Source organism: Sinocyclocheilus anshuiensis, unplaced genomic scaffold (assembly GCF_001515605.1).
Source record: "Sinocyclocheilus anshuiensis isolate Anshui unplaced genomic scaffold, SAMN03320099.WGS_v1.1 scaffold1572, whole genome shotgun sequence".
Taxonomy (NCBI): domain Eukaryota; kingdom Metazoa; phylum Chordata; class Actinopteri; order Cypriniformes; family Cyprinidae; genus Sinocyclocheilus; species Sinocyclocheilus anshuiensis.
The window spans coordinates 381,824-390,239 of NW_015555807.1; the positions used below are offsets into that span (position 1 = coordinate 381,824).

The 8,416-nt window shown below is 37.3% G+C and overlaps 1 protein-coding gene across 2 annotated transcripts in view; it reads left to right on the forward strand.

Moving 5' to 3' along the window:
- Nucleotides 1–4,282: 4,282 nt before the first annotated feature.
- LOC107675029 (gamma-aminobutyric acid receptor subunit pi-like) overlaps nt 4,283–8,416 on the forward strand; it is a 27,739-nt gene continuing 23,605 nt past the window's right edge. Inside the window, exon 1 of one of the 2 annotated variants that reach the window (XM_016469223.1) lies at nt 4,283–4,387. The gene's annotated coding sequence lies outside the window, so the exon portion shown is untranslated. Of the gene's footprint in view, nt 4,388–6,688; nt 6,918–8,416 lie in introns of those variants that run through there. The other variant, XM_016469222.1, reaches the window with a different exon arrangement.

Consider the following 8,416-nt stretch of genomic DNA (forward strand, 5'->3'; position numbering starts at 1 on the left):
TCAGGGGTGTTTCCTCCGAGGAGGCAATGGAGGCAGTGCCTCCTCAAAATATTGGATGAAAAAAAATCGTAGAACAAAAATAAACAATGCAATAAATTACAAAACAACGCAAATATTATAATAATATAACATTGAAAGTGTATAAATCACTTGTTTTTCTAAAGAAACACTGTCCAACAGTGACATTAGCAGGTAAAGTTACAGCGGGAGTTTGTGTCTCTCTTGACTCCCCTGAGCCCACTGAGTTTTAACAGACCCCCCCTAAATCTTGCGGTGAGTTTAGTTGGAGGGTAATTGAGAATGAATGGGGAACAGTCACGTGAGAAGAGGCAGCGCCTCCACCACTATATTATTGGATGTGACAGGTTAGTTTGTCTGTGATTAGTTCATAATCAGGCCTCTTGTGTTTGTGCATGTTCCGTGTTCGCAAATCAGTCTGAATGAACAATATAATGGCATTAATGGGAATGCTAATTTAAAAAAAAAGTAAGTAAACAAGGCACACACTTAGCTATAACTACATTGTTACATCAAAATAAGGCTTGAAATGGCCTGAAAAAATTATCTGTGGGAGTTTTTAGTGAGTAAACAGCTTGGTGAAAATTACTGTAAATCTCTGTGTCTGTAACCAATATTTACAGAGCTTTGATTACTGATGATCCGAAAAACTCAAAAATAGTTAAAAGTTAACTATTAAAAAGAATAGCTGAACATAAGTTCACGAATAAAATATATTGTTTAAATTGTTGCTTTTGAGTATTCTGGAATAAATGTAAAATGCTTAAAAACACTAACTTGACTCATAATTAGCTTTAATAAATATAATATTGATTACATTGTTAATGTAAAAATATAAAATAGAACTGTTTTTCTTTCTTTCTTTCTTTTTCTGATAGTGTAAGTAATGTTTATTTAACCAAGAAAATGTGATGCATGAATTTACATTTGATTAAAAAAAATCTTTGAGGACTTTGCCTCCTCATTTAACACAACATACATATTTTTACAAAAGTATTAATTATTTCCAAATAGGCCTAAGAATAAAATAAAAATGACATGTACATTGTAAAAAAAAAAAAGGTATGTTGTAAAGATGTAAAAGTTGTTGTGCACAGAAAATTCTGATTTATAGGCATAGTTTGACTAGTCACAAACACACGCTCAGTCATTTAGAATAATCCAGATTAACATCAACATTAGAACAAAGGTAAGTACAAAATTATCTGTGTATCCGCACTTCTTGTTATAAACCCAACAGAATTGTTGTGCAAAAACCTTTACTCTGCACATAAATCCACAGACTGTAGAAAGGCCTATTTCAAACAGGTTTTCCCCTTCATCTGCCACTGGTCAGACAAAAAGATAGTCCCGCCTCGGGCTTACGCCATTGGTTAAATTTATGTTGCTAGGTCAGGTGGGTCTTGATGCTTCACAAACAGCTGTGATATCACATGTTGCCATAAAGTCGCAGAGACACAGTGTTTACACTGTCTTTTCGGAGAAAACAACCTACAAATGGCTTACTTATAGCTGTCTCTGCCTATTAAGCTGACATAGGAGAAAATATTTTAACATCGAAAAAATTACACACTTCAGCTCTTACAAACCTCTGCTCTTGGGTCCATCGAAATGTCTTCAGCAATAAGAGGTGTGAAAAGTGATGACACAGTAGATGTGAGACTGGATATATCTCACCCTGTGGCTGATGTAAACTTCATCTCTCTCAGAAGAAAATGCACTGCGCTGTGAAATCATCATCAAGAAATGCTCCGTTATACTATAATAGGTTGTGAAAGCAATCATTGCCCTTTAGCATTAAACTCAGGTTATCACATAGGAAGTATGAGGGAGGGAATGCTGACTCGACAGCTTAGAATGAATTAGGGCCCATTAGCTCTGTGGAAACCACTGAACTGAATGTGATCACTTTTCTTTTGCTAATTTAAAGCCTATGAACAGGCTAAACTCAACCCAGGACTTAAGAAGTTAATGGGCCAGGCTAAAGGTAAATCTGCCATTGGGAAATCTGGCCTGAAAGTATTCATTCTTTTGAATCATGATTCCAAAGAAATATCAGTAAACCCTAAGGCAGAAGTCTTCAACCTCCTCCTGGGAGCTAAACTCTGCAGGACAAGGTTTGGCTGGTTAGTACGGGCCTATGCTGTAAATACAATTTTTCAATGTTCTCTATTGACAGTCATTCAAAAATAGCCATGTATTCTGATGAAGTCAGAATATGACTCACAAATATTTGATTATAGTAGGTGCTTTACCAGTCTTTTACCAACGTGAATTGGAATTATGTTTTTCCTTGTCCATGTTTGATATCACAGGACATTTCTTAAAACCAATCAATCAACAAGATTTACAGAATGTTTCTGATTGAATGTTTCTGATTGAAGTTTTCTGATTAGCTAAATTAGTTTGCTTTTGCAGGGCCTAGGGTCATGAGTGATTATGAGCTTAGGTTTCCCCCCCACTTTTTCCCAAGTCACTTAAACATTTCTATTATTTCTTAAACTATTAAATGATTTCTAGAATGCACTCCAAAAATTAAGCATTAGTGTTAGTTCTGGCAGGTCACGTGAGTCAAGCTTGCATCAGCTGATTCTCAGTCAGTCAATACGACACCTATCGTGGCATTCCTATATAAGCTCTATTCAGTATTATTCAGCAGCTTTTCAGCTTGCTCCGGAGCAAATTACCCTCTTCCATCCCCAGCTACTCCTTTCGCCACAGTCAGGACTTGGCTTTCTGATATTCCTTGCTAATCAGACTCCTTTATCTTGAATAAAGTGTTACACTTAAATATCATTAAGTACATAACCCTAGGGGGGTTATTATTGCTGCTCTCCCTGCTCATTCATGACAGGCTGCATGGATGGGCAGGGAGGTTTTTGCCCAGAACAGAACCATACAGCCAAACCAAACTTTATGCTAAGTATCTATCATTTTGACGATAGTGGTCCTGACAGAATAGTGTTTATCTGTCTCTCTATCATGACGTCTGGCAAGCTTTGCTGTATCTGTTGGAATGAGTACTGTGAATGTCTGTGTTTCTTACAGCAGTTCTGCTTGTGGTCAGATGAGAAGAAGGAATGATTTCTATCCCACACGTTTCAATAACACCAGATTGATTCACCAGTCCCTAAAGAGAGAGAGAGAGATGTATTTATTGATTTAAATGGACAGTTTTACATAAACATTGTAATTAATTTTGTCAATCATTGATCAGATCAATGAAATCAAGTCAACTTTATACTTCAAAAATATGTTTACTTTTTGGTGTAAAAAAATGAAAAATAAAATGTATAAAAAATGACAGTCAAGACGTTTATAACATAACAAAAGATTTATATTTTAAATAAATGCTGTTCTTCTGAACTTTCTATTCATCATAGCATCCTGAAAAGTGTGTCATGGTTTACACAAAAATATTAAACATCATGACTGTCAATATTGGTAATAATACAAAATGTTTTTAGAGCAGCAAATCAGCATATTAGAATGATTTCTGAGCAATCATGTGAATACTATAGTAATGGCTGCTAGAAATTCAGCTTTACCATCACAGAAATAAACTACATTTTAAAAGATATTAAAACAGAAAACCTTTAAACCTTTTAAATTACAGTAATATTTCACAATATTACTGTTTTTACTGTATTTATCATATACATTTTGGTCATAATAGACTTTTTTTTTGCAAGGATATATAGACCTAATCATTTCAGTAACTGAAAAACATGTAATCAGTTGTTTATCTTTTTCTCATTCACAACAAATATCTTTAGCTATCCTTGTATTGTATGGACTAGTGATGAACTTTAAAAAAAATAAGGTGCTGTTGATGTTTATTGAAGCTGTTTGATCATTCTAAAACCCTTTTGTTGCAAGCGAGAGTATAGGAGAGCATCCACATTATGTGCTTTTTTTAGATTGTACAGTAATTGCTGTCACCTGTCATTGAGCTTTCCTGTCTTTTGCTGTGAGTTTCTTTTATGCTGAACTATACACCCCCACCCCCTGCTTTGGAGACATTGTTCCTCGCCGTTTAATGACAGAATGAGGAGAAACATTTCCAAGCATCGATCCTGACAACATATCACATCAACTTCCCTTGTTGTTGTGAAGAATTTGTGGAGCCAGTGTATTGTTGTATATAAAGCGCTTCATAAGCTCATCCCTCCTGGGAGCTGGCCAGGGAATGAGGCAGGGTTCGTACATGCTGTTATCAGGCGCTGCGGCAGCAGTGGGTGGCACACAGCTCAGGACACTCAGGGCACTGCTGCCAGTCGACACCAGACTGTCCTGAAACCTCCTGCCCTCTCCTGATTCACATTACTCAGAGGCCCAAGTGAGAGCCCTCGCTCTGTCACATCCTTACGTAAGTCCTGAGTTTTTTTTACCCTATACATGTCAGAATTGGGCTTGAGGCTTTACCATATGGTGCTCTCGCTATCCGCAGTCTATCCGCTCAGCCACGGGCTCAGAGCTCCAAAACTTCAACCTTCACAGGAACTCCTGTCCCCCACAATGAAGGAAACTGCCCTGTGTGGTACGGGCAGACAGACAGCAACAGGGATGCCGCTGACATTTTGTCAAGAGAATGGCGCAGCATCAAGTATATGGCACGGTCTCCAGGCTTTCCAAGAAGCTGCCAGGACAAGAGTGGGCAGCACTAGATTGCAAAGTGCCTGACAGCTTACTTTCAAGCCTCCTGTGAGCTTAGAATGTTAGAGACCGGTCTTGCCTTGTCGAGATGATGGCATTAGGAGTGCTGTAGGTGTTGATCGAGCAATGTCAGCCAACCTGGGGAGAGTTTTAAATGTAATTTCTTTCCCTCCTCTCCTTCACTCTCTTCTTGACAGGTCTCAAGCAGGGGCAGTTAATAATTGATGCAGTTGTTGCCTCAGTTTCTTTTTGCTATTACAGTTGTACCCCACTTATTTTACTGTGGTTAATCTTTTTCCACCGATTTCCTATATGTGTCTTCACAGGAAACGTCCTCAGCTCTTGCACAAGCTAAACAATTTGTATATTTTTAGGCAATTTAAAATGGGTACTTCTTGCCCTTAAACTTTTTCTTCAGCTAAATTATTCAAAATTGTGTGCAATTCAAGTGCAATCACTGAAACAACAGTAAAAAAGTACTTGAGTGATTACATGTTTTATATAATTGTATAAAATGTTAAATAAATTATTCATGCTTGCTATAATTAGTTATAATTAGGCTCAGGTTCAACTTAACAGAAGGCATGGCTTCCTACAATTAAAGATTTATCAAACAAAATGAGGAACTGTCCCAGTGGACTACTTGCAGGCAATTAAAACTCAAAACGCAGTGAGTAGTCTGACATCAGGCAGCAATGCAAGAGGCATTTGAATAAAACATTTATTGTACATGTCTTTTTTAGTCACATTTATAAGTTTGGAGTTGACAAGTGATGGCTTGTCTCTCCCCAGAAAGTGCAGTACAGAGAGATATTTTTATTTTGCTTTATTTATGCATATATTCTCTGTTATACTGTATAGACAAGATTGTGAATTTTGTTCTGTATGGTAATGCGTCAGAACAATTGTCTTTGTTTATTTTGCCATCCATTAAATTTACACGATTAATGTCTTGCCTGTTTTAATGTGGTGTAGTTTTTGTCCCAAGTCACGCTTCATACTGAATAATGAACTTCTCTGTTCTGTTCTCATGGGGTGATATACTAAAGGACATATATAAATGTCTTGAGTGGGAGTGTTGCGGGAAGCCTTCACTGCTTGTATTTGCATGAGCGAGCAGAGAACTTTTTGGTCAGGAACAGCATAGCATTTGGCATGCAACCTTGAAACAATTTTTCATTCTGCAGCATTGTGGGAGGATCCTATTTGAATGCATCTTGTGTAATGTTGGATCTGACAGGCAACATGCTGATGTGCATGGATATGCAGTCAATTAGCTTTGGCACCAACGGACTTGCAGGTGTTTGATGAAGATAGATCAGAGAAGATATGCTGTTTTCAACCACAAATAAGTTCTGGGCTTTTTTTTAATATAGCTAGTTAACTTACCTTCTCAGAACTTCAATAGCCTACAGCCAAACGTACAATGATCTGCACACATTTTCAGCTCTGAAATAAACCATGAAAACATACATCAGTTTCAAAAGGAAATCTTTTACAATCAGATCTATGTGCCTATTGGCAGTTAGATGTTGGAGAGCAGCAGTAAGCGGGTTTATTATGAAGACCTGCCAGTTCCGTGGGTGCTGGAACTGGAGCTTCCCCCAAAATTGCAGCATCCAGCCTCTAACAACCCACTAGAAGAAGTGAATGCATTTCTGCACTCGATACCGCATTATTCCCTAGAGTGCTCTGGTATAATCCATAAATGATGCAATGTCAAACATTTCTTATTTGCCAGGGGTAAGTGGGCGAGCATGTGAAAATACAATTTCATGCCTCAAAGGAAATAACCTCTTGGTCAAAGTGACATGACATATAAAGAAAGAGATGACAGACAGGGTTTGCTTACATATGGCATAAATAGCCTATGGAGATAAGTAGTATGATGTGCCTATGTGATAATTACATGCCACTGTGATTCAATGTATATTTTCCAAACATGTGAGATGCCACTTTCCAAGCCTGTTCCCTCCAATCACCACTGAATCATCACTGATAGGTTCTTCTCCTATGAGCACAGCGCAGAATGTGTCTGGGATGCAACCAGTAGTTTAGAGGGACTGCTGTGAAGTAGTTGCGCATCACTGACGGACTCCAGCGCCTTGAAAACCGCTCAAAGTCACGTTTTTTTCCATTCAAAGAACTAAATGGCTCGGACGTACAACCGATACAACATATGTAGATGAGTGATTCGATATTCTAAGCGTTTGGGAAATGCAAACGATTGCCCGGCTGTAAATGTAAGTACGCAGTAAGCCATATGTGATATAATGTACGTTTATGAATTTCAATTAAATATTTTGACACGTGAAAACATGCAAAGCTGGGACTGTACGATAGATTGCACGGTTATGTTTAACATATCGTTTACTAAAAAAGCGAAACAATGTTTGTTGTTTAAATCCGTCGATTTTGAAAACTGTGTTTAATTAGAAGACGCTAAACAGTTTGAAACCCGCTTCTTTTATATTACAGAGGACGGATTGTGTTGCTATAATACAGTTAAATTGCGTTTTATAATTAATGTGGATAGTTTGAATGTATATTTTGTGTATAGTTATGTTTATAACTGTTCCACTGCGACAGATTATAAACACAGGTCAAATGTAACCCTTTCAGCCTTGAACTAAGTTCAAGGGTCACAACAAATATGACCATGCTTTATTTATACTCTAAATCCTGGCATACATTATAATTAATAAAAATATCAGCTCATAATGTTTTATAGTTTTTATAATAAAACTTTGGGTTAGGTAGAATTATTAATTTGAGTGTCAGTGTGTCACGTGTTCCTGTTTGCCCTTATTTGGTTCTTCCTGTGTCCTGTCCTCATTGGTTTAATTTATGTCCAGCTGTGTTTGATTAATTAGTTCATTTGCTCCCAGGTGTGTCCCATTGGTGTCTGTTCATTTAAACCCTGTGTTTCCTGTCTGCTGTTAAACATCTTCCATGAGTTCCCTATTGCTGATTCTATTAAATGCCATGTCAACGTGTTCTCCAGCGTCTCCTCGTTCCAATCCTCCCAGAGTGGAGTGTGACACAGTGCATGCAATTGTTTTTGAATAATTTTTTTTTTGGCAGGTATGGTTTGAAAATATTCAGATTCAAATTGACTGAAGATTGCATTAAAATGCATTATAGGCGCATTATAAGTGAAATCACGTGTCTGTAGACTTCACTGTTCATTACAGTGAATGTCCAGAAAACATAATTACAAAACAGTGAAATGAATGCAGCTTTAAGATATATTGTATAGTTTTATGCCATATGCCATATTTTTTATGCACTGTCACAATGCTTAATTTCATTAGAAGATTACTTTGTAGTAAAAAAAAAAAGTGATATGACGTTCATTGACTTATCAACATCCAAAAGTGATGTGCACTGGAACGAATACTGTGTCTCAACAGGTTAAGAAGGCACAGAGTTACATTAAGTCCCTTGAATTGAGATTATATTGACGTCCTCAAGTGACATGAAGGCTTATTGGTAGTGATCACTGTTTGTTGCTATCCATTACTGTAGACTGTGGCCTAAAAAAACTATGAGAAACTGTGCAGATTTCCATCTCGCGATTAGCTGAGTGCTTAAGGCTAAGCTCTCCATTGGTTTTCAAATCAGCATGTTCTCTGTTGGTAAATGATCAGTTGTGTTGAAAGCTGTTTATCTTGGGTGCCATGAGATGCCCAGATAATCTCTATCGAAGGCAGGATGATAATATTTACCCTGTACACCAACC